This window comes from Stomoxys calcitrans, chromosome 1, assembly GCF_963082655.1.
Source record: "Stomoxys calcitrans chromosome 1, idStoCalc2.1, whole genome shotgun sequence".
Lineage (NCBI taxonomy): Eukaryota > Metazoa > Arthropoda > Insecta > Diptera > Muscidae > Stomoxys > Stomoxys calcitrans.
This window is the reverse complement of record NC_081552.1, coordinates 223,807,038-223,834,630: the sequence shown is the minus strand read 5'-3', so window position 1 is coordinate 223,834,630 and position 27,593 is coordinate 223,807,038. Positions and strand designations below refer to the sequence as shown.

The 27,593-nt window shown below is 36.0% G+C and overlaps 1 protein-coding gene and 1 long non-coding RNA gene across 5 annotated transcripts in view; one reads left to right on the top strand and one right to left on the bottom strand.

Moving 5' to 3' along the window:
* Nucleotides 1–21,008, bottom strand: part of LOC131994365 (uncharacterized) — a 137,123-nt gene extending 116,115 nt beyond the window's left edge. The window contains exon 1 of the long non-coding RNA XR_009396664.1: nt 20,938–21,008. This is a non-coding gene — a long non-coding RNA (uncharacterized LOC131994365). The remainder of the gene's footprint in view (nt 1–20,937) is intronic.
* The window catches only part of LOC106093002 (hybrid signal transduction histidine kinase M), a 195,446-nt gene that overhangs the window by 24,011 nt on the left and 143,842 nt on the right, over nt 1–27,593 (top strand). The window contains exon 1 of one of the 4 annotated variants that reach the window (XM_059361292.1): nt 22,639–22,653. The exons of the other annotated variants lie outside the window; for them this stretch is intronic. The gene's annotated coding sequence lies outside the window, so the exon portion shown is untranslated. Of the gene's footprint in view, nt 1–22,638; nt 22,654–27,593 lie in introns of those variants that run through there. 4 annotated transcript variants of the gene reach the window in all.

The following is a 27,593-nucleotide window of genomic DNA, read 5'->3' as shown; positions in this document are numbered from 1 at the left end:
ATATGATATGATATGATATGATATGATATGATATGATATGATATGATATGATATGATATGATATGATATGATATGATATGATATGATATGATATGATATGATATGATATGATATGATATGATATGATATGATATGATATGATATGATATGATATGATATGATATGATATGATATGATATGATATGATATGATATGATATGATATGATATGATATGATATGATATGATATGATATGATATGATATGATATGATATGATATGATATGATATGATATGATATGATATGATATGATATGATATGATATGATATGATATGATATGATATGATATGATATGATATGATATGATATGATATGATATGATATGATATGATATGATATGATATGATATGATATGATATGATATGATATGATATGATATGATATGATATGATATGATATGATATGATATGATATGATATGATATGATATGATATGATATGATATGATATGATATGATATGATATGATATGATATGATATGATATGATATGATATGATATGATATGATATGATATGATATGATATGATATGATATGATATGATATGATATGATATGATATGATATGATATGATATGATATGATATGATATGATATGATATGATATGATATGATATGATATGATATGATATGATATGATATGATATGATATGATATGATATGATATGATATGATATGATATGATATGATATGATATGATATGATATGATATGATATGATATGATATGATATGATATGATATGATATGATATGATATGATATGATATGATATGATATGATATGATATGATATGATATGATATGATATGATATGATATGATATGATATGATATGATATGATATGATATGATATGATATGATATGATATGATATGATATGATATGATATGATATGATATGATATGATATGATATGATATGATATGATATGATATGATATGATATGATATGATATGATATGATATGATATGATATGATATGATATGATATGATATGATATGATATGATATGATATGATATGATATGATATGATATGATATGATATGATATGATATGATATGATATGATATGATATTATATTATATTATATGATATGATATGATATGATATGATATGGTATGATATGATATGATATGATATGATATCGGGCGGTGCCGACTTTATAATACCCTACACCTACCCTATAGGTACAATATGAAGCAATTATGATGGACCTCGCCGGATATATTCAGATGGGCAATTAAACAATCCCTATTACATTTCGAGCAAATATGTTCAAACTATAATAACTACAGTTGACAAATGCCAATATTATTGCAAATTACCTAAAATTTGACGAACATATTTAAGGGAGCTATACCTAAATCTGAATCAATTTCGAGAGAATCGGTTAACAAATTTCAGGAGAATCGGTTAACAAATGACCATATTATTGCATTATTTCTCCATATCGGACGAACATATATATGAGAGCTATACCTAAATCTGAACCGATTTCGTGTAAACTTCTCAGATATTGTGGTAGTCGTCAAGGAAAGCGTTGTACAAAGTTTTGGCAAGATGGGTCAATTAATGCTATTGCAGTGGCTCTAGGAGTGAAAATCGTGCTTTGTATATATACGAGAGCTATATCTGAATCTGAACCGATTTCTATGAAATTCACCAGTAATGTCGAGAGTCATAAGAAAATTCTTCCTGCCAAATTTCAGAAGAATCCGTTAACAAATGACCATATTATTCCATTATTTCTCCAAATCGGACGAACATATATTTGCAAATTTTGCCCATGAACCTTCCGCTAAGGAACAGGGGCAAATTTCTTACATATCAATGAGTGCAGTCCGATTCAAGTTTAAGCTCAATGATAAGGGGCCTCCTTTTTATGGCCGAGTCCGAACGGCGTGCCGCTGTGCGACACCTCTTTGGAGAGAAGTTTTACATGGCATAGTACCTCACAAATGCTGCCAGCATTAGGAGGGGAAAACTACCGCTGACAATTTTTACTAATGGTCTCGCCAGGATTCGAACCCAGGCATTCAGCGTCATAGGCGGACATGCTTACTTCTGCGCTACGGTGGCCTGCGACGAACATATATATGGAAGCTATACCCAAATCTGAACCGATTTTTTCCAATTTCAATAGGCTTCGTCTATAGGCCGGAAAACATGCCTGTACCAAATTTTAAGACGATCGAATGAAAACTGCGATCTGTACTTTGTACACAAACTCACATGGACAGACAGATGGAAAGACAGACGGACAGACAGACGGACAGACAGACGGACAGACAGACGGACAGACAGACAGACGGACGGACAGACAGACGGACAGACCGACGGACAGACAGACGGACAGACAGACGGACAGACAGACGGACAGATAGACGGACAGGCAGACAGACGGACAGACAGACAGGCGGACAGACAGACGGACAGACAGACAGACATACAGACAGATGGAAAGACTGATCGACAGACAGACGGACAGACAGATGGGAAGACAGACGGACGGACAGACAGACAGACGGACAGACAGACGGACAGACAGACGGACAGACAGACGGACAGACAGACGGACAGACAGACGAACAGACAGACGGACATACAGACAGACAGACAGACAGACGGACAGACAGACAGACAGACAGACAGAAGGACAGACAGACGGAAAGACAGACGGACAGACAGACGAACAGACAGACAGACGGACAGACAGAAGGACAGACAGACGGAAAGATAGACGGACAGACAGACGAACAGACTGACGGATAGACAGACGGACCGACAGACGGACAAACAGACGGACAAACAGACGGACGGACAGACGGACGGACAGACAGACAGACGGACAGACGGACACACAGACGGACAGACAGACGGACAGACAGATGGACAGACAGACGGACACACAGACAAACAGATGGACAGACAGACGAACAGACAGTCGAACATAGCTAAATCGAATCAGAAAGTGATTTTGTGTCGATTGGTATACTTATCAATAGGTCTATCTCTCTTCCTGTACCACAGTAGTGGTGTAGGGTATAAAAATTCAATGCTGACGTGATTTGCGGGTAATTCTGTACTTTTCTAGATGTTATCTTTAGTCCTGCTCAAAGGTCACCATATTTGGGTTCAATCGGTTTTATTTGTTGTCGGAAAGATAGATGCTCCGGTTTCACGGGTGTTTAGAAGTCACTGAGATTTCGCCATCATCCTTACAACGATTAGCACTAACTTAGCAAATGACATTTTCCAAAATGTTAACGAAATTTCTATAAAATTTTAAATAAAATCAAAGTTTCGCTTAACTTTTGAACAAAACTCGAATTTTGTAGAGTTTTTCTGTGGAAATCGAAAAACAATTTTATCAAAAATTTTTTTCCTGGATATTTGGTGAAGATTTTGAAACAATTTTCCTCTAAGTTAAATTTTTTTATTTTTTGTTTCTCTTTCTCTTTGTCTGGCACCATTGATCAATGATCGTAGTGCTGATCGTCATCCGCCTGCTGGGTAGCATTATAATCAGCATTTGTTATAAGGCTTTGGTGTTTGGAGTAGATGATGCTTTAACAATCTATGGGATGATGTTGAGTGTATTGCGGCGGTTGTGGTGGCGGTGGCACGCCACATTCATATTTGTGTGTGTGTGTCTCCTCTTTACTTATGCGGTTATAAATTACTAATGAATGACATACAATTTAATTGGTTGCACTTGCTTTACACTTGCGTTATGTAGCATTAAAACCATTTCGGTCTAGGCAAGTTACATGGAGACAGGCCCCAAACGAACCAGTTTCCCTACTCAACTGCACGGAAAGCAGGCAGCAGGCAGCAGGCGCGCAGACGCTCAGCCTCAGTAATAATATAGCCAACAAGAGAAATGCGCATACAAATTTGTCATATGATGCGTTTGAGCGTCTGCTCCACAACATACAGAAAGCGGTCGGTGCGTCAGCCAGGCTGGCAGGCAGGCAGTCAGCCAAGATTGGCTCGATTGTCGTCGACAGTGTAATCAATCTTCTTTTCTCTATGGCCAGAATTGGTTGCCTGTGATTCGATTCGATGCGTTTCGCTTTGATTCTTTTAATTCAGCTATAAATGGTTCTACTGCCAGCTCTACTGGCAGGCTGGTGCTCTTGCTGCTGCTCTTGCTGTAGTTTGGTGATCTACATTTATTTCTTAGTTTGCCGGAATGGTGGTTAGTAACACTGGTTACAGCTCCATCCATACTTTTATAAGCAATTAAAGGGTGGCTATATGAGAAGCTGTCTCTATGGCTGCCTGACGACTGCTACCCATGTCCAAATGGTGCGAAATTGCATTCTTCCTCGTGCATTTACGATTTGTTTGTTTAAAAATGGTATTATTTGTATTTAATTGTAATTTGTTTACCAAAATGGCTCAGGCTTCAGCGTTTTTATCGCCAAGAATTTTAATTAATTTCTAGAATGCTAATCGTAACAGGGAATCTATGATTTCGCTGTAGCATCCATTTCCATGTTCTGTTTCTTCAAATGCAATAAACCTGTATGTATGTAAATGTTTCAATTTAAGGTGCTGGAAAACAAACCAATTACAAGTTATGCTCAATGCAAATATTTTTGCAATAAATGGCATGATGTTAGTCTAATTTTTTTTAATTGTTTTGGAAATGATAGTGGGTATTCCTTATGGGGAGATACTAGGGAATATTTCAATTCCCTTTAGACAAATTCCTTAAATTTTTATTTCTTTGAGTAAAACATTTTAAACGCTATGCTGAACTAGCATCAGCCTTAACAGCAATAAATGGCTTGCTAATTGGTAACCGAATTGGTCAACCGATGCAATGATCAATACAATGGGATACCTAATAATGAATAAAAGCAAGGCTAAATTCACTCTAGACATATTCTATACTGCATTAAATAATGAGTCGGGTACGGGTTAAACCAAATCTTTTTGGATGATAACTACTCGGTACAAATCACTGTTCTAAATTTCAGCAAAATCGGGTAATATATGAGTCTTATATGATCTCAAGACCTATAAGGGGAGATCAAAATATATAGTAGTTATATCAAAATGCGATCTGCACCATATTTGAGGAGTAAATGTAGAGGTTTACTTTGACCTACTCTAGTTAATTGCAAAAAAATCTGAAAATAAATGCGAAATTTATGGGTGAAAGACCTTCAATCGGGAAATCAGTCTATAAGAGAGCTATACCCAAAAATGATCCGATGTTAATTATACTTGACATGGACGTCGAGGGTCTAAACACAGCTCACTGTATTAAATTTCAGCGAATGCGACCTGAGACCTAAATCAAGAGATCGGTGGCTATATTGCGACAGGAGAGCTTAAAACAAATTATTGTGCCAAATTTCAGCCAAGTCGGCAAATAAATGCAGCTTTTATGAGCCTAAGACTCTAAATCGAGAGGTCGGTCCATATGGGCACTATATGGGCCAAAGACCCTAAATTGGCCTGAGAACTTAAATCGACCGATCTGGCTCATATGCGGCACGGATATCAGGGATCAAAACACAAATCATTGTACCAAATTTCAACGAAATCGGGAATAATTTCCGGTTTTTTGAGCCTAAGACCTTAAATCGAGAGGTTGGTCCATATGGGCACTATATTAAGATATATACCGATTTGGACCATATTCAGTGCGGATGTGTAGAATCTTTTGACAAATCATTTGCGAAATTTCAGCAAAATCGGCTTTTTATGGGCCAAAGACCCTAAATTGGCCTCAGACTTAAAAAAGACCGATCCAGACTATATTCGGCAGGGATATCGGGGAGCTTTACACAAATCATTGTACCAAATTTCAATGAAATCGGCAATAAATACAGCTTTTATTACCCTAAATCGAGAGGTCGGTCCAAATGGGCACGGATGTGGGGAATCTTATGACAAATCATTTTGCAAAATTTCAGCAAAATCGTCATATTATGGGCCAAAGACCCTAAATTGGCCTGAGACCTTAAATCGACCGATCTGGACCATATTCGGCATAGATATCGGGGATCTTAACACAAATCATTGTACCAAAATTCAACGAAATCGGGAATAAATACAGCTTTTATGAGCCTAAGACCCTAAATCGAGATATAAGTCTATAGGGTGACTATATTTCTTAGTAAGACCCTAAGACCCTCAACTGGCCTGAGACCTTAAATCGACCGATCTGGACCATATTAGGTACGAATATCGGGGATCTAAGCATAAATCATTGCAGGAAATTTCAACGAAATCAGGCTTTTATTAGCTTAAGACCCTAAATCGAGAGATCGGTCTTTATGGTGGCTATATCAAGATACAGTCCGATATAGCCCTTATTCTGTCAATACCTGGACAAAAAAAAACACCTTTTTTTTAAAGACTGTTACATGCAATTAACAGAAAGAAATTTGCTTTCGATCTCTTCAAGCACTTACATCCCATGGTTTCTAAATATACTACGACGACAGTTGTCTAAATGTTGATGTTTTCCTCTGCTTAATCTTTCCATGACATAATGTTCCACATATTTCAATTCGATCTTTTCATGAAAGTTTTTGTCTCGCTTTTCTGCCCTAACTGCCATTAGCTTCGCATTCCAAAGGTGTTTCAATTGAAGCGGCTTCACATTAAATTACGTGGAAAAATATCCTCTTATTAGGTTAAATTACTAAAATTCTATTTAATTATTTTTTATGCTCTTTTCTTCGACGACATTATCTTTCAGGGTATTGTACTCTACGACACTGCCTTCCATTACATTTTTTCCACGACATTGTCTCTCACGACATTGTCTTTCAGGACATTGTCTTCCATGATATTGTCTTCCACGACATTGTCTTCTATGACTTTGTCTTCCACGACATTGTCTTCAAAGACATTGATTTCTATGATATTGTCCTTCACGAAAGTCTCTACCATGACTTTGTCTACCACAAAATTGGCCTTGACGACTCTCTCTTCCTCGGCATTCTTTTCCACTAAACTTTCTCCCACGATATTGCCTTCCACGACATTGTCTTCCACGACATTGGCTTCCACGTCTTTGTCTTCCACGACATTGTCTTCAGCATCATTATCTCCCACGACATTATCTTTCACTACACTACACTCCCTTCCGTGACATTCTTTTTCACTACACTCCCTTCCACGACATTGACTTTCACACCACTTTCTTCCAGGACATTCTCTTCCATGGCATTTTCATCCACTACATTCTCGTCCACGACAGACGAAAGTGTCTACCATGAATTAGTCTACCACGACATTGTCTTTGACGACACTCTCTTCCTCGGCATTCTTTTCCACTAAACTTTCTGCCACGATATTGCCTTCCACGACATTGTCTTCCACGACATTGGCTTCCACGACATTGTCTTCCACGACATTGTCTTCCACGACATTATCTTTCACTACACTACACTCCCTTCCGTGACATTCTTTTTCACTACACTACACTCCCTTCCGTGACATTCTTTTTCACTACACTACCTTCCACGACATTGTCTTCCATGGCATTTTCATCCACTACATTCTCGTCCACGACACTCTCTTCAACGACATTCTCTTTCATGAACTCTCTCCGCGACACTCTCTCCCCCGACATTTTTTTCCACAAAACTTTCTCCTACGACATTGTCTTCCACGTCTTTGTCTTCAACGTCATTGTCTTTTGCGACATTTTCTTCCACGACATTGTCTTCCACGACATTGTCTTCCACGACATTGTCTTCCACGACATTGTATTCCACGACATTGTATTCCACGACATTGTCTTCCACGACATTGTCTTCCACGACATTGTCCTCCACGACATTATCTTTTACTACACTCTCTTCAACGACATTCTCTTTCACTACACTCCCTTCCATGACATTCTCTTTCACTACACTGCCTTCCATGTCATTGACTTCCACGACACTTTCTTCCTCGACACTCTCTTCCACGACACTCTCTTCAACGACACTGTCTTCAACGACATTCCCTTTCATGAACTCTCTCCACGACACTCTCTTCCGCGACATTCTAAACCACTATATTCGCTTCCACGACACTTTCTTCCAGTACATTCTCTTTCATGACATTCTCCTATGCTAAATTCTAGAGCACGACACTCTCTCTCACATCATTATCTTCCATGTCATTGACTTCAACGTCACTTTCTTCCAAGACATTCTCTTTTATAAACTCTCTCCATGACACTCTTTTCAACGACACTTTCTTCCAAATTGCAAATTTTGCCCATGAACATTCCACTAAGGAACCGGGGCCAACTTCTCACTTATCAATGAGTGCAGTCCGATTCAAGTTAAAGCTCAATGATAAGGGGCCTCCTTTTTATAGCCGAGTCCGAACGGCGTGTTGCAGTTCGACACCTCTATAGAGACAAGTTTTACATGGCAAAATACCTCAAAAATGTTGCCAGCATTAGGAGGAGAAATCCAACGTTGAACATTTTTTCTGATGGTCTCGCCAGGATTCGAACACAGGCGTTCAGCGTCATAGGCGGACATGCTAGCCTCTGCGCTACGGTGGCCTCCTGACACATTCTTCCAGCACATTCTTTTCCATTCCATTCTCGTGCATGACACTCTTTTCCACATCCATCTAGCCATGTCCGTCGGTCCGTCTGTCGAAATCAAGATAGCGGTCGAACGCATAAAGCTAGTTGCTTAAAATTTTGCACAGATTTCGGCTCAGATTTGGATATAGCTACCATATGAACCGATCTCTCAATTTGAATATTTGAGCCCTTATAAGCCGCAAACCTCTCCACAACCTCTCCAAACCTCTGAGTAGCAGACTCCCTAATGTGTGTGGTTCAAATTAAAAGTACTGGAGGTCAACGCGGCGCATGGACAAGAATGTCCTCCTATGCCGTTTAAAGCTTGGTTTCGAGTCCTGTCGAGTTCATCAAAATAAATGTTTAACCTGTGGCAATCCCATCCCTAAGAAAATATTTAAAAACACTAATGTTTGAAAAAAAATTGAAATAAAACAGATTTTGAGAAACTAAATTCACTTCGTTTCTAACTTCAGCAACACATTTTCTAATTTTCCTAAAGGTTTTCAAAGGGGAAAACACTTGCTGCTGCACAACAACATAAAGTTAAGTTGATGCTCATGTTAGCCAAGACGATTTTCAAGGCAGATCATAAGAAAGTTTTTGTTTTTTTTTTTTTTTTTTTTTGGCAGAAGGGGGCCAACAGCATAAAAACATAACCACATGAGTTGTTATTGGCGCAACGACAACGACGATAGTGATGACGATGTCGAAGGCGATGACAACACCAACACCATGTTGCATGTCGATAAACATATGGCAAAACAACGAGTTACAACTAACATGACTGTGACATCTCAGCATAACCACCATTAACAACACCGACAACAATAAAAGCCTGGACCATGATCCAATATTTAGAGTACTACAATCTTTGGCCATCCTTAAAGAAAAAAAGAAAAACAAAAACCAAAAAACAAAGATCTCCTACAATGCCTTTGAAAATATAGCACAGAGTGTTTTTTTATACCCACCACCGTAGGTTAGGGGGTATATCCGATTGGTCATTCCGTTTGCAACACATCGAAATATTCGCCTGAGACCCCATAAAGTATAAATATTCTTGATCAGCGTAACAATCTAAGACGATCTAGACATGTCCGTCCGTCTGTCTGTTGAAATCATGCTAGAAATGCAAATTTTAACCATGAACATTCCACTACGGAACAGGGCAAACTTTTGACATATCAATGGGTGCAGTCCGATGCAAGTTTAAGCTCAAGGATAAGGGGCCTCCTTTTTATAGCCGAGTCCGAACGGGGTGTCGCAGTGCGACACCTCTTTGGAGCGAAATTTTACATGGCATGGTACCTCAAAAATGTTGCCAGCATTAGGAGGGGAAAACCACCGCTGACAATTTTTCTGATGGTCTCGTCAGACTTCGAACCCAGGCGTTCAGCGTCATAGGCGGACGTGCGCTACGGTGGCCTCACGCTACAATCTTTAAAAATTGAGATATTGAGCTGAAACTCTGCACTGATGCTTTTTTTGTCCAAAAGCTAGTTAAGATCGAAAATGGGCTATATCGGACTATATCTTGATATGGCCCCCATATAGACCGATCCTTCGATTTAGGTTCTTAGGTCCATAAAAGCCACATTTATTATCCGATTTTGCTGAAATTTAGGACAGTGAGTTGTCTTAGGCCCCTTAACATACTTCTGCTATATGGCAGAGATCGGTTCAGATTTGGATATAGCTGCCATATAGACCGATCTAGGTCCATCAAAGCCACATTTTTTATGCGATTTTGCTGAAATTTGGGATAGTGAGTTGTCTTAGGCTCCTTGACATACCTCTGCAATATGGCACAGATCGGTCCAGATTTGGATATAGCGGCCATGGGCTATATCGGACTATATCTTGATATGGCCCCCATATTGACCGATCGGCCGATTTAGGGTCTTAGGCCCATAAAAGCCACATTTATTATCCGATTTTGCTGAAATTTAGGACAGTGAGTTGTCTTAGGCCCCTTAACATACTTCTGCTATATGGCAGAGATCGGTTCAGATTTGGATATAGCTGCCATATAGACCGATCTCTCGGTTTTAAGTTTTGGGGCGCTAAAAGGCGCATTTATTGTCCGATTTTGCCGTAATTTGAGACATTGAGATGTGTTAGGCTCTTTGACGTCCTTCTTCAATTTAGTCGAGATCGGTTCAGATTGGGATATATCTGCCATATAGATCGATCCTTCGATTTAGGGTCTCAGGCCCATAAAAGCCACAATTATTATCCGATTTTGCTGAAATTTGGGATAGTGAGTTGTCTTAGGCTCCTTGACATACCTCTGCAATATGGCACAGATCGGTACAGATTTGGATATAGCTGCCATATAGACCGATCTCTCGGTTTTAGGTTTTGGGACCATAAAAGGCGCATTTATTGTCCGATTTTGCCGTAATTTGAGACATTGAGATGTGTTAGGCTTTTTGAAGTCCTTCTTCAATTTGGTCGAGATCGGTTCAGATTTGGATATAGCTGCCATATAGACCGATCCTTCGATTACGGTCTTAGGCCCATAAATGCCACATTTTATTATCAGATTTTGCTGAAATTTGGGATAGTGAGTTATCTTAGGCCCCTTGAAATACTTCTGCAATATGGCACAGATCGGTTCAGATTTGGATATAGCTGCCATATAGACCGATTTTTCGGTTTTAGGTTTTGGGGCCATAAAAGGCGCATTTATTGTCAGATTTTGCTGAAATTTGGATATAGCTGCCATATAAACAAATCTTGGGTCTGGACTTCTTGAGCATCTACAGGGCGCAATTCTTATCCAATTGGAATGAAATTTTGCACGACGTGTTTTGCTATGACTTCCAACAACTGTTTTAAGAATGGTTCACATCGGTCCATAACCTGATATAGCTGCCATATAAACCGATCTGGGATCTTGACTTCTTGAGCCTCTAGGGGGCGCAATTCTCATCCAATTGGAATGAAATTTTGCATGACGTGTTTTGCTATGACTTCCAACAACTGTGCTAAATTAGGTTCAAATCGGTCAATAACCTGATATAGCTGCTATATAAACCGATCTTGGGTCTTGACCTCTTGAGCCTCTAGATGGCGCAATTCTTATCCAATTAGAAGGAAATTTTGCACGACGTGTTTTTCTATGACTTCCAATAACTGTACTAAGAATGGTTCACATCGGTCAATAACCTAATATAGCTGCCATATAAACCGATCTTGGGTCTGGAATTCTTGAGCCTTTAGAGGGCGCAATTCTTATCCAATTGGAATGAAATTTTGCACGACATGTTTTGCTATGAATTCCAACAACTGTATTAAGAATGGTTCACATCGGTCCATAACCTGATATAGCTGCCATATAAACCGGTCTTGGGTCTGGAATTCTTGAGCCTCTAGAGGGCGCAATTCTTATCCAATTGGTATGAAATTTTGCACGACGTGTTTTGCTATGACTTCCATCAACTCTGCTAAATTAGGTTCAAATCGGTCTATAACCTGATATAGCTGCCATATAAACCGATCTGGGATCTTGTCTTCTTGAGCCCCTAGAGGGCGCTGGTATTACCCGATTTGGTTTATAGCCTAATACAGCTCCCCTATACACCGATCTCCCTATTTTATTTCTTCAGCCCCAATTCAGCGCAATTCTTATTCGAATTGGCTGACATTTTACACAGGTCTCCAACGTATATCTTAATTGTGGTCCGCTCCAATAGCAGAGCAAATCTTTTCTTTTATCCTTTGTTTGCCTAAAAGTAGATACCATGGCAAGAGCTCGACAAATGCGATCCATGGTGGAGGGTATATAAGATTCGGCCCCGCCGAACTTGGCACGCTTTTACTTGTTTCTCTCTTTGTTTTCTTCTACTTGAAATTGTGTTATCCGTTTGTGGCATTAGCAGAGCTTGTAGCTTGTGATCACCAGTTTGTTTGTTTGTTATGGTTTATTGTAATGGGGAAATCACGAGTTCTCTGGTGATGCATTATATGCCGTACATGCGCTAAATGCTTAACGCACGTTCATCACTTGCATCATGTGGACTCGAGCTCTACTCTACTCTAAACTTGAACAAAAACAAAAACTCTTAGAGCAAAAAAACATTGAACAGAAAATGCAGGCGAAAAAACGTCACTCAAACATAAAGTATTGTGGTGCTGTGCTGTATGCATTTCATTTAGCAACATCCAATGTATTATATTTCAAGTTTGGTGAGAAAAAAAACCGAAAACAAAAAACAAGGTGCAAAAAAAACGCATCTTGTCTGAAAAGCAGAAAATCTTGCGTACCACAGACATGCGTCGATGGAACATGTGCATAGAAAATGACTCGTGTGTTTGGCTTTGGCAAAAGCCACCAAAAGAAAGAAACAGCAAGTAATGACAATTAAGATACACAGAAAAAAATTATGGTTGCCAATTGCTATATGGCTGTTGCAGCAGAACTTTAATTGAGTTTTAAGCTTTTCAACGGTTTTCAATGTAAATTTTATTCTTTGTGCTATTTATTTAATGAGAAACGCACAAAAAAGGCATGGCCAAATGGTTTTTTTTTTTTGGTATAGGCTATGCTATTTAGCCTTGCTGAACTTGCTAAAATTTCAAGAGAAAATCGAGTCAATGCATTTTTATTATTTTTCCACATTAGCTTAGCTGAAATTCAAGATCAAGTTCAATATGCCCCCCCCCCCCCCCCCCCCCCCCAAAAAAAAAACGCACTTCTAATTGTCCATGAAGATATGCAAATTTTAAACCATGTGGCAGTTCTTACGAGATTCATGGTAAAGGTTATAACACTGTAATTGAATAAAAAAATTGGTTTTTAATGCAATTCAGATACTATGGAAGCACGTTTAAATGGCTCCTAAAAAATGATGATCAACCTAGAATTGTTAAAAAAACATGGGGAAGGTCATTAAAGATTAACTGATGCAAAAAAAGTTCTTAATTTCTTTGAAAAGCAGAAAATATTGGCCAAACTCCCAGAAAAATAACATCTTAGGGTCGAAGTTTTAAACAACAACAATCAACAAAAAAATGACAAAAATAAGATAACAGCTGCAAGAGCTTTCCAAAATATGAATGCCGTTAAAAAAAACCTTCAACTATTTAAAAAAATCTGAAATTTTTCTTTTTTCCCTCCTATGTTGGAATGTAGTGAACTTAACTGAATAAAGTACGGCTAAGAAAAGTCTGATCTAACTGAAAAATGCTTGAATAAGAAACCTAAGATATACATCACCTTTTGACTAAAAAAAAACTCAAACATATCCAGCTGATCTATAGGGAGTTCAATTTCATTTGCTTCCGCTCTGAAGTTTCTCTAACTTTTTGAAGTAGAAACAAAAATTATTTTCAGTGTTTTATAGCTTGAGCACAAAAAACTATTTGAGTAAAATATTGAAGAAAACGCCTGATTCAGCTAAGCTGAATAACAATTTCTACAGCAGTTAAATCGCAACAGTAAAGGGGAGAATAGAGCAAAAAATTTTTGGTTTTAACATAGCAAAATAAATTTTTGGCTTGAAACTTGTTTTGGAAAGGTTTTTTGTGTTGGTTTTAGTTTTTCTTTAAGCAAAAAACATTGAAAAATCCTAAATAGTAATTTTATTAAAATTTTTTTTTTTTAAATTTTTCTTTTGTAATTCACCACAAAATATTTTCCAGTGTATGCAACTGTAGATGACAATTTAATGGGTTTATAGATCTGTTGAATTCGCCAACAACAATTTTTTCAAATCATATGTCACCTGCCTAATAGGAACTTGTTCTTGAGTCGCTACTTTTCGAGAGGGTATTTCCCATCGTAGCGCAGAGGGGTTCGAATCCTGGCGAGACCATCAAAAAAAAAACTGTTCAGCGGTGGTTTTCCCCTACTAATGCTGACAACATTTGTGAGGTACTATGCCATGTAAAAAGAGGTGTCGCACTGGGACACGCCGCTCGAACTCGGCTATAAAAAGGAGGCCCCTCATCATTGAGCTTAAACTTGAATCGGATTGCACTCATTGATATGTGAGAAGTTTGCCCCTGTTCCTTAGTGGAATGTTAATGGGCAAAATTTGCATTTGGGTATACACTGCAGTTGTTAAACCTATAATGCTATATGGTGTTGTGGTCTGGTGGACGGCGCTTCAAAAGTCCATCTATTACTCAATACTTAACCGAATCCAAAGGATGGCTACACCATTTGAAATCAAAATTGTACTGATACCTTAATTTTTCCATCAGCAAAAAGTAGGGGGGCTTAGACCTCGCGTCATGCATTGGATATATACTATAGTTGTCAGACTTATAATGCTATATGGTGTTGTGGTCTGGTGGACGGCGCTTTAAAAGTCCACCTACTACTCAATACTTAACCGGATCCAAAGAATGGCGGCACCATTTGAAATCAAAATTGTACTGATTTTTCTATCAGCAAAAAGTTGGGGGTTTAGAATGCGCGTCATGCATTAGGTATATTCAGCAGTTGTCAGACCAATAATTCTATATGGTGTTGTGGTCTAGTGGACAGCGCTTTAAAAGTCCACCTACTACTCAATACTTAACCGGATCCAAAGGATGGCTGCACCATTTGAAATCAAAATTGTAGTGATACCTTAATTTTTCCATCAGCAAAATGTTGGGGGTTTAGAACGCGTGTCATGCATTGGGTATATACTGGAGTTGTCAGATCTATAATGCTTTATGGTGTTGTGGTCTGGTGGACAGCGCTTTAAAAGTCCACCTACTACTCAATACTTAACCGGATCCAAAGGATGGCTGCACCATTTGAAATCAAAATTGTAGTGATACCTTAATTTTTCCATCAGCAAAAATTTGGGGGTTTAGAACGCGTGTCATGCATTGAGTATATACTGCAGTTGTCCCACCTATAATGCTATATGGTGTTGTGGTCTGGTGGACGTCCACCTACTACTCAATACTTAACTGTCCCAGAACGATATCTATTATCAGGGGCCCTTCTCATTCTATAATAGTTCACATCTAGTAATAGTGACATCTAGTGTACCAGAACGACATCTATTGTCCCACAACGACATTTGTTAACCAAGAATGACATGATATAGTTGCCATATAAACTAGAGGGCGCAATATCCGATTTGTCTGAAATTTTGCATAAGGTGTTTTGTCATGACGTCCTACAACTGCGCTAAGTATGGTCAAAATCGGTTCATAAGCTGATATAACTGCCATGTAAACCAATCTTGGAACTTAACTTCTTGAGGCTTTAGAGGGCGTAATACTTATCCGATTTGTCTGAAATTTTGGTTCAGGCGTTTTGTCATGACTTCCAACAACTGCGCTAAGTATGGTCAAAATCGGTGCATTACAACCGATCGTGGAACTTAACTTCTTGAGCCTCCAGAGGGCGCAATACTTAACTGATTTGTCTGGAATTTTGTTTGAGGTGTTTTGTCATGATTTCCAACAACTGCGCTAAGTATGGTCAAAATCGGTTCATAACCTGATATACCTGCCATATAAACCGATCATGGAACTTGACTTCTTGCGCCTCCAGTTGGCGCAATACTTATCCGATTTGTCTAAAATTTTGACTGAGGTGTTTTGTCATGACTTTCAACAACAGTGCTAAGTATGGCCAAAATCGGTTCATAACCTTATATAGCTGCCATGTAAACCGATCCCGTATCTTCTTGTGTCTCTAGAGGGCGCAATTCTCATCCGATATGGGTGAAATCAATCTTTTTGCAAAAGATAGAGCTCTTTAAATTCTGAAAAAAAAAACAATCATAGACGTCTAGAATATCTCAAACATTTTATGAGATATTGGAGTTAAAAAATATTTTTTAAGATTTCCGTCAAAGTATCGTCGGTATTTTTTGAATTGTGGCACTATTTTTTTATTGCAAATCTGACTTAAATTTTCCGAAAAAACTATATTACGAATTATGATGAATTTTTTTTAAGTTTTGGTTGATCATTTTAAAATAATAAAGCATTAAAAAAGAAGAAAAAAATCTTAAATTAAAAGAAAAATCTTTACTTCACTTAGTTATCATTTTTCCACAAATTTGGACTTTGATAAACCATAATTAAGCACCTAGAAGGCGTAGCACCCACTCTAAACATTCATTTTATAGGCTGAACACTTATCTGTCATATGTCGTTTAAATCATTCAATTATCCTATTCGGTTCAAAATATGATTTTTGCAACGAAAAAACTTAAACCGCCCACGGTGCGTCGTTCGTCAAAAGCACGCTTACTTTCGAAGAAGTAAAGCTAGGCGCCAAGCCTCTAGAGGGCGCAATTTTCACCCGATTTGTCTGAAATTTAGCATGATGACTTTTGCTATGATCTCTAACGGAAAGGTCCAAATTGGTCTAAAACCAGATATAGGTCCCATATAAACCGATCTCTGAAATATACTCTGTGAGCCTTTATAGGAAGCAATTCTTACCCAAACATATAAAAAAAAAAATCCATGAGGATCTCATAATCCTTTTTTGGATTCAGATATTTCGAGCTAAACGCGCCTTTAGTTCTTAAATTTTATTTTAATTATAAGAATTTCTTAACTTTAATTTTGCCATAAACATTACTCTAGGCTTATTGAGTCAACATTTATCTGTTTTCCTACCGTCTTTTTCTGTGAAGGCATGTCGATTCTTTTGTTTTTGGTTATTGTTGCTGTTATACATTTACAATACATGGTTATTTACAATTACTTTTATTGGGTACGCTTTATGTTATTTATAACTGACCGCAACGCCCAATCAATGCCAAAGGATGAGAGTTTGTGCAACAGTATGGTTGTTAACATATTATGTTAAGTATACCAGCTTTTCGGAACATCTTTTCGATTTCATTACAAAAAAGAAGCGCGTGGAATTCATTAAATGATTACACATGCAATAGCCATGAATATTGAACATATGACCATGAACATATGATATGAGAATACACTTGGAAAAAAAATTGTGCTTTTAATATAGGTTAGGTTAAGTTGAAAACGAGTGTGTACGTTAATCTTTTCAATATAAGATTATGTTTAAAAAACGCCTAGTTCATGTCTTTTATTTAAATTTAGTTAAAATTTTCTTAAAGCTAAGTAAAATTTTCTTAGATTTGACATAGGTGACCAAAAGGAAGCATTAAGAAAACTGTGTGTATTTCAAATACGATATGAATTAATGAATTAAAAAAGACAAGTTTATTTTTTAACTTAAGTTTAGTTAAAATTTCTTTAAGACTAGAAAAATTTACTTGGAATAAAAGCAAAGCTTGTTCTTATTTTTTTGGGATGGAAAAGTTTTTATTCGTTTAAACTTTGGCTACTGAAAATTATTTTTAGTCTACTTCGATGTATTGGGTTGCCCAAAAAGTAATTGCGGATTTTTTAGAAGAAAGTAAATACATTTTTAATAAAACTTAGAATGAACTTTAATCAAATATACTTTTTTTACACTTTTTTCTAAAGCAAGCTAAAAGTAACAGCTGATAACTGAAAGAAGAAAGAATGCAATTACAGAGTCACAAGCCGTTGAAAAAATTTGTCAACGCCGACTATAAGAAAAATCCGCAATTACTTTTTGGGCAACCCATAGTTTAGTTTAGGTTAGGTTGGAACGAAGATTGGGGATATAAATCCGCCTCCAGCCACTATGGACATACAGCTAAGCCAGTAATCGGCATGTTATGCGCTCTATTCGAGGTGGCTTCGTTTATATATGTTTTTTTACTTAATTTTAGAAAATATTTTTTTAACTAGAAAATTTTACCCAGATATAGTAAAATATGATTTTCTGAAGTAAAGTCTTTTCTTCTTGGGATGGAAAAGTTTTTGTTCGTTAAAAATTTGGCTGCGGAAAATATTTTTAATTTACTTTGATGTGGTTTAGTTTTGGGTTAGGTTGAAAAGAGGTTGCGGATATTAATTCGCCTGATGTCACCATGAAGCCAGTAATCGGCTTGTTATGCGCTCTATTCGATGTGGCTATGATTGTATATGTTTATTATTTATTTCAGCAAACATTTTTTTAAGACCAGAAAATTGTACTCAGAATTAGTAAAATATGATTTTCTGGTTTAAAAAAAGGGTTTCTAATTAAAATGTTTCCCACTGAAACTATATTATAGCTTCTTTGATATGGTAAAGGTCAGTTCAAATTTCTTTAAGTCCAGAAAAATGTACTCATATGAAGTAAAACGTGCTTAAATATTATATTTGTAATAATATTGCTAGTTAAAACTTATTTAAAAATAGAAACAATTTACCTATGAAAAGTATAATATGTTTTAAGCGATTGAAAACTTTACTTACAAATAGTAAAACATGCTTTTATATTATGTTTTTGATAAAATGGTTAGTTAAAATTTGTTTGATAGTAGAAAAAAATTACTAAAAGTAAACCATGTTTTCAACGATTGAAAACGTTACTTATAATAAGTAAAACATGCTTTTATTTTATATTTTTGATAAGATGGTTAGTTAAAATTTATTTAAAACTAGAAAAAATTTACTTATAAAAAGTAAAACGTGTTTTAAGCAATTAAACACTCTTTTTTTGGTTCAAACTTTGTCCGCTGACAAAATATTTACTATGCTATGGTTAAGGTCAGTTCAAATTTCTTTGAACCAAAAAAAATATACTTATATGAAGTAAAATATGCTTTAATATTATATTTTTAATAACATGGTGAGTTGAAATTTATTTAAAACTAGAAAAAATGTACTTATGAAAAGTAAAATATGTTTTTAACGATTGAAAACTTTACTTGTTAATAGTAAAACAAGCTTTGATATTATGTTTTTCGACAAAATGGTTAGTGAAAATTTATTTGAGAGTAGAAAAAATGTACTTAAAATAAACCATGTTTTCAACGATTGAAAATTTTACTTATAAAAAGTAAAACAAGCTTTTATATTATGTTTTTGACAAAATGGTTAGTTAAAATTTATTTGAGAGTAGAAAAAATTTACAAAAAATAAACCATGTTTTTTAACGATTGAAAACTTTACTTATAATAAGTAAAACATGCTTTTATTTAATATTTTTGATAAAATGGTTAGTTTAAATTTATTTGAGAGTAGAAAAAATTTACCAAAAATAAACCATGTTTTTTAACGATTGAAAATTTTACTTATAAAAGTAAAACAAGCTTTTTTATTATGTTTTTTACGAAATAGTTAGTTAAAATTTATTTGAAAGTAGAAAAAATTTACTTATAAAAAGTAAAACGTGTTTTAAGCAATTAAACACTCTTTTTTTGGTTCAAACTTTGTCCGCTGACAAAATACTTACTATGATATAGTTAAGGTCAGTTAAAATTTCTTTGCGCCAAAAAAATTTACTTATATGAAGTAAAACATGCTTTAATATTATATTTTTAATACTATGGTGAGTTGAAATTTATTTAAAACTAGAAAAAATGTACTTATCAAAAGTAATATATGTTTTTAGCGATTGAAAACTTTACTTATAAATAGTAAAATATGCTTTTATATTATGATTTTGAGAAAAAGGGTTAGTTAAAATATGTTTGAAAGTAGAAAAAATGTACCTAAAAAAATAAACCATGTTTTCAACGATTGAAAACTTTACTTATAAAAAGCAAAACATGTTTTATATCATGTTTTTGATAAAATGGCTAGTTAAAATTTACTTGAAAGCAGAAAAAATTTACTAAAAATAAACAATGTTTTTTAACGATTGAAAACTTTACTTAAAAAAAGTAGAACATCCTTTTATATTATGTTTTTGACCAAATGGTTAGTTAAAATTTATTAAAAACTGGAAAAAAATTACTTATGAAAAGTAAAACATTTTTTTGTTACTAATAAAAAATTTTTTTCACATGTTCCTACTAAACTCTTATAAAACACACTTGTTTTTGGTTTTAAACTTAAGTCGTTAATTTTTCCTATAATCGAAATGACCAAAAATATGTTTTTAGCGATTGAAAACTTTACTTATTAATAGAAAAATATGCTTTTATATTATGATTTTGACAAAATGGTTAGTTAAAATTTGTTTGAAAGTAGAAAAAATTTACTTAAAAAAATAAACCATGTTTTCAACGATTGAAAACTTTACTTATAAAAAGTATAACAAGCTTCTGTGTTATGTTTTTGATAAAATGGTTAGTTAAAATTTATTTGAGAGTAGAAAAAATTTACTAAAAATAATCCATGTTTTTAACGATTGAAAACTTTTCTTATATAAAGTAAATCATGCTTTTATTTGATATTTTTGATAAAATGGTTAGTTAAAATTTATTTAAAACTAGAAAAAATGTACTTATCAAAAGTAAAACGTGTTTTAAGCAATTGAAAACTTTTTTTTCGGTTCAAACTTTGTCCACTGACAAAATATTCAAGTTTCTTTTCTTACCTTAGGGTTCTTCCAATTTTTTTTTTAGTGTATATTTATGTATACATTGCACTAAAGGGTAACCGTGGGTAAAATCTGTAAAGGCAATAAATAGGAGTAAACTTTAAAGACTAATTTAAAGCATTACTATAAATTCAGCTGAGACAATCAAGAATGTAATCCTTTAAGATAGAGGTTACATCGTAAAAAAATAATAATTTAACAATTTTTGATTACATATCACACATAGCACACGCATTGTGGGCCTAAAATTCTTTTTGTTACTAATAAACATTTTTTTCACATATTCCTTCTAAACTCACGTGTTTTTGTTTTTAAACTTAAGCCGTTAATTTTTCCGAATAATCGAAATGACCAAAAACAAATTGATTTCCAATGGCATATTTCAAAAATTAGCTTCACCTTGTTGTAGGTCTTTGGAAGAGGGTGCATGCAATGCCATCTAAATTAAATCATTCATTTTCACCTAGCATCATAGTCCCATAAACTATCAACACTTTCATGTTAATGATGGCAATGACGATGGTTTTATAGATGTAGGAACTGAAATATTTTTGATATTGTCGTAATAATCGTTATATTTGTCTGAAGAAAAGGAAAAAGTGTTAATTTTCCTCACAAACAAAGAGGTTAAAACAATAGCCAAAGCTAGAAGTAAATGTCTGGCAGGTTTTTGATTTTTTTTTTTTTTTTTGAATTCTTCTTGATTTTCTGGGGGGAAGTTTAAGCTATTTGCTAAGCTTGGTTTCATTCCCTTTTGTATTTATTTAAACATTTTTCACCTCGACATGCTTTATTTACGCCTGGTTTACCCGCTTCGGTTTGGTTTTTTCGGTTGGTTTCTGCTGCTCATATTTGTAGTATACAATATTTGATCACACCCCTTCAATTAACAGCTTTTAGTGAATTGTTTTATTTTTTTTTTTTTTGTTCTTCTCTTCTTATTCGCCGATGTGAGTGTGAATCTTCATGCAAGTTGTCTCCACTTTTTTGTTGTTGTTTTTTTATGACAATGTGATATAGCATATTAAAATTATAACAATTAAAATCATTTGTATGCTCATGTTGATTGTGATCACCCGAGTGTATAGGGATGATATGATACGATGGGCGGTGGTCATACTTGGGTTTTTGTTTTTTTTTTGTTTTTGGTGAAACAAACCGGAAAAATGTGTAAATTAATCGTGTTTAGCCATTTTGTTGGCCATTGAAGAGGGTGTAGGCTGTGGCTGTTTAAGGGGAGTTAATATGGTTGAAGAGCTTTAGGCCTAATACGGAGATTGCGTTAGTGTTTGGAAGGGTGTTATAACTTCATCTGTAACTGTCTTTTGTTTTAAATATCCCATGAACATTCCCTTAAGGAACAGGGGATACTTCTCTCATACAAATGAGTGCAGTCCGTCCAAAGTTTAACCTCAATGATAAGGGGCGGACATTCTGACCTTTGCGCCATGATAGCCTTCGGTGCTCTTTTGTACCTGATCAAAAAATTGAACTCAGACTCTATAAGGCATACAAATGTTTGATGGCCTTTACATTATTAGGCCTTATAGTTATGTCCGTCCGTCTTTTTAATGTCCCACCGAGTAAGTCTACACTGCAAAGCTATTTGCTCGAATTTGTAAGCAATAATGCTACTACTCTTTTTTTTTTCAGTAATATGATATGATGCCTACATAATATGTGGTTGCAGAGACACTGTTGATGCAAAACATTGTGAGTGACGGCAAAGATCTTCAACTTTTCCAAAACCCTCAATCAGTTACCTGTGTTTAGTCTAAAATCTTATAAGACACACGATAAGGCAGTAAATAGGACGACTTAAGATTTTGTCGCAGAGACACTGATGTTGCACAACGCAATTGGGGGCAGTTAGTGCACTGGACTGTCCGAAATCTCTTAACGAAAGGACTGGTATCATGGTGCTTCTTCAATATTCATATGAGTATTAGTGAGGTAGTCAACTACATCAAATTCACTCGACTGCTGCAGATCACTTGCCATGTTAAGTGGTATCCTTCCCAAAACCCTCAATCAGTTACCTGTTTTTAGTCTAAAACCTTATAAGATACACGATAAGGAGGTAAATCTATCGACTTTAGATGTTGTCGCAGAGACACTGATGTTGCACAACGCAATTGGGGCAGCTAGTGCCTTGGACTTTCCGAAATCTCCAAACGAGTGGACTGGTATCATGGTATTTCTTCAATATTCATATGAGTGTGAGTGAGGTAGTCAACTACATCAAATACTCTCGACTGCTGCAGATCACTTGCCATGTTAAGTGGTATCCTTCCCAAAACCCTCAATCAGTTATTTGTTTTTAGTCTAAAACCTTATAAGATACACGATAAGGAGGAAAATATGTCGACTGAAGATGTTGTCGCAGAGACACTGATGTTGCACAACGCAATGAGGGCAGCTAGTGCACTGGACTGTGCGAAATATCTTAACGAAAGGACTGGTATCATGGTACTTATTTTTTAATATTCATTTGAGTGTGAGTGAACTACATCAAATTCCCTCGGTTTTTTACAGATCTCTTGCCATGTTGAGTGGTATCATGCCAATTGTAAATATTCCCACAAACATAACATCGTGGAACTTCCGTGATACTTCTCTCTAAGGAATAAGTAACTAGCACTTCACAATTCAAAATTTTTATTGAAGAAGTGCCAGTGAGCAATACCATTCAGTTAAGAAATTGTAAAGGGTGATCTTTTAGCTATTATCTTTTTGGCAACACTGGTTTCAACAGCTCAAGCACGTTTCGTGTTGTCGGCTCCCCAGTAGCCGAGTTGGTAGCGTTTTGGATAACCAGTGGCCAATCCAGAAGCCTTGGTCTGTCACTACTGTGGCACCGCAATGGACTTAAAATTGTCGAAGTGAGTCAGTAAAGGACTGCCACTCTTACCTAACCCCTTATTGTCAAACATCTTCAGATTGGTTCATAATTTAACCATGAATCGTCTAACAAACGAACAACGCTTGCAAATTATTGAATTTTATTATCAAAATTTGTATTCTGCTACGAAAGTTCATCACGGACTTCTTTCATTCCATCGACGAAGCTCATTTTTGGTTTAATAGGTACGTAAATAAGCAGAATTGTCAATTTTGGAGTATGGAACAGCCAGAAGCATTGCAAGAGCTACTAATGCATCCAGAAAAAGTCACAGTTTGGTGCGGTTTATGGGCTGGTAACGTCATTGGACCGTACTTCTTCAAAGATGATGCGAATCGTAACGTAACTGTGAACGGTGAGCGCTATCGTGAGATGATATTCAACTTTTTTTTTGCCCAAAATGCAAGAGCTTGACTTGCATTACATGTGGTTTCAACAAGACGGTACCACATGCCACACAGAACGCGTAACAATGGACTTATTGAGAGGCGAGTTCGGTGAATATTTTATTTCACGTATGGGACTGGTCAATTGGCCTCCTAGATCATGCGATTTAACGCCTTCAACCATGTTAAAGCTCATGTCTATACATGCAAGCCCGCTTCAATTGAAGCATTGGAAGACAACATTGAAGCATTTATTCGTGAGATACCGGCCGAAATGTCACATCAGACCGTTGATTTTGTAAAATGCAAACCATAGCGTTCAGTGCCTTATGCGGTCATGCAAACCTATACTCCGTCAAGTTCGACGACAAGTACCACAATAGGGCATAGAATGATCGACATCAGATATGGTTGCAGAGACACTGATGTTGCAACATCTCTACAAGACCTTAGCTAATCACTCTAAAAGTTGACTGGGTCTAGGACCCCGGGGAACACAGAGGTCCATTTGCTCCACTCATATGTTACTAAAATGTGCAGAAATTATAGGTAATACAGGAAAATTGCGAAATATGTCCTACCAGATAATTCTGGAGCTAGAGTAACAGTTTTAAAGATAAATTTTCCTTGAAATTTGTTGTCCTTCTTGGAGGAGGATTATTTCATCATGATGTGATATTTCTCTTTCGAGACTTGCTTAATGAGTGAACAATTTTTAATGTAATGGAAAATGAAAACCAGAGGAAACCACACACCAACCATGGTAACACGCCTTTCGACCTCTTGGTAAAGTAGGCCATCATCAGATACCGTTTTGATGTGGGCAGCTTCAAATGCCGTACATTGGTAGATTGTACTGCTAACGAAGACATTGCATAAATGCCTTTACGAAATAAGACAACACTACACACATTCGACACATTGTCACATTATCTGTCTCTTTCCATTGCATGTTTTCTGTTGTAGCGATGGTATTCCTTTCCATACATCTACAATTGCTTCCGAGGTATACATATAGCCTGTGCAATGAACGTTAAGACGACGGTTTATTTATTACCCGATTTTGCTGAAATTTGAAACTGTGAGTTGTATTAAGCCTCTCATCATCCGACCTAAATATGGTTCAGAACGGACCATATTTGGATATAGCTGCCATATAGACCGATCTGCCGATAAAGGGTCTGAAACCCATAAAAGCGGCATTTATTTCCCGATTTCGCTGAAATTTGCAACAGTGAGTTGTTTTAAGCCTACCGACATTTGACCCCAATATGGCTCAGATCGGACCATATTTGGATATACTTGCTATATAGACCGATCTATCGATTAAGGGTCTGAAGCTCATAAAAACTGCATTTGTTATCTGATTTCCCTGAAATTTGATACAGTGAGTTGTTTTAAGCCTCCCGACATCTGACCCAAATATGGTGCAGATCGGACTATATATAGATATAGCTGCCATATAGACCGATCTGCCGATTTAGGGCCTGAAGCCCATAAAAACTGCATTTACTATCTGATTTCGCTGAAATTTTAAACAGTGAGTTTTATTAAGACTCTCTACTTCTGACTCAAATATGGTTCAGATCGGACTATAAATAGATATAGCTGCCATATTGACTGATCTTCCGATTAAGAGTATGAAGCCCATAAAAGTTTTGTTTATTAACCGATTTCGCTGAAATTTGAAACAGTGGGTTGTTTTAAGCCTCCCGACATCTGACCCAAATATGGTGCAGATCGGACTATATATAGATATAGCTGCCATATACACCGATCTGCCAGTTAAAGGTCTGAAACCCATAATAGCGGCATTATTTCCCGATTTCGCTGAAATTTGAGTTGAGTTTGAGTTGTTATAAGCCTCTCGATATCCGATCTAAATATTGTTGAGATCGGACTATATATAGATATAGCTGCCATATATACCGATCTGCCGGGTAAGGTTCTGTAGCTCATAGAAGCTGTATTTATAATCCGATTTCGATGAAATTTAAATCATTGTGTTGTCTTAAGCCTCCCGACGCCTGACCCAAATATGGTGCAGATCGGACTATATATAGATATAGCTGTCATATATACCGATCTATCGATTAAGGGTCTAAAGCCCATAAAAGCTTTATTTATTAACCGATTTCGCTGAAATTTGAAACAATGAGTTGTTTTAAGCCTCCCGACAATTCACCCAAATATGGTTCAGATCGGACCATATTTGGATATACCTGCTATATAGACCGATCTATCGATTAAGGGTCCGAATCCCATCAAAGCGGCATTTATTTCCCGATTTCGCTGTAATTTGATACAAGGAGTTGTATAAATCCTCCCGACATCCGACCCAAAAATGTTTGAGATCTGACTATATTTAGATATAGCTGCCATATAGACCGATCTGCCGATTAAGAGTGTGAAGCCCATAAAAGCTGCATTTATTATCAGATTTCGTTGAAATTTGACACAGCGTCTTGTTTTAAGCCTCCCATCATCCAGACAACATATGGTCCAAATCTGACTATATTTAGATATAGCTGCCATATAGACCGATCTTCCAATATAGGGTCTTAATCGTACAAAAAGGAGATTTCTTGCCCGATTTCGCTAAAACTGTCACTTGTATAAGAGTTCTCGGGACATGAATCAAATATGATCCAAACCAACCCCTATTTACATATGGCTATGGATATGTTAATGGATTTCTTATAAAAGAGGATGCTTATTATATCCATGGTGGTGGGTATCCAAAGTTCTGCACTGCCGAACTTAACACGTTTTCATAAGTTTTTTGTACTTTTCACTCAAGTCCTAATTAGAAACCATTATCCTCAGACTTTAAGTTTAAAATTTGCATTTTTGCTTAAACTAATGATCTGTAAATTAGCCCCCTCCATTTAAATAATTGAAAAAATAATTCATGATTTTGTTTCTATATTTTCAATTTAATTGGCTTTTTGGCACAAAGTTTTCAAACTCAAAAAGTCATTCAATTTTATTTGCATAAAATTTATTCTTAGTTGGTTTATGTAACTCAGCCACTGAAACTGGCAACACTTTCAACCTGTTTCCATCAACTAACTCGATGGTGTTGTTTGGTTAACCGTTTTCTTTGAGTTGTTGAGAATCAGTCATTGGAATTTGTTGAAAAAAAAAAAAAAAACAAAAAAACTTTAAATAATTTGTAAGGCTTTGTTACTAATGAATCACATCTAAATGTTAAAACTAAATTTCCATAAATATACATATGGGGTTGTGTGTTTTTTTTTTCGTTTAGCAAGCCAAGGAACGAACTATCAATATTTGCTTTGTGGACAACATTAATCATAATTATTTTAAATTTTTTTTTTGGTGGATTTTAGTTTTTTTGCTAA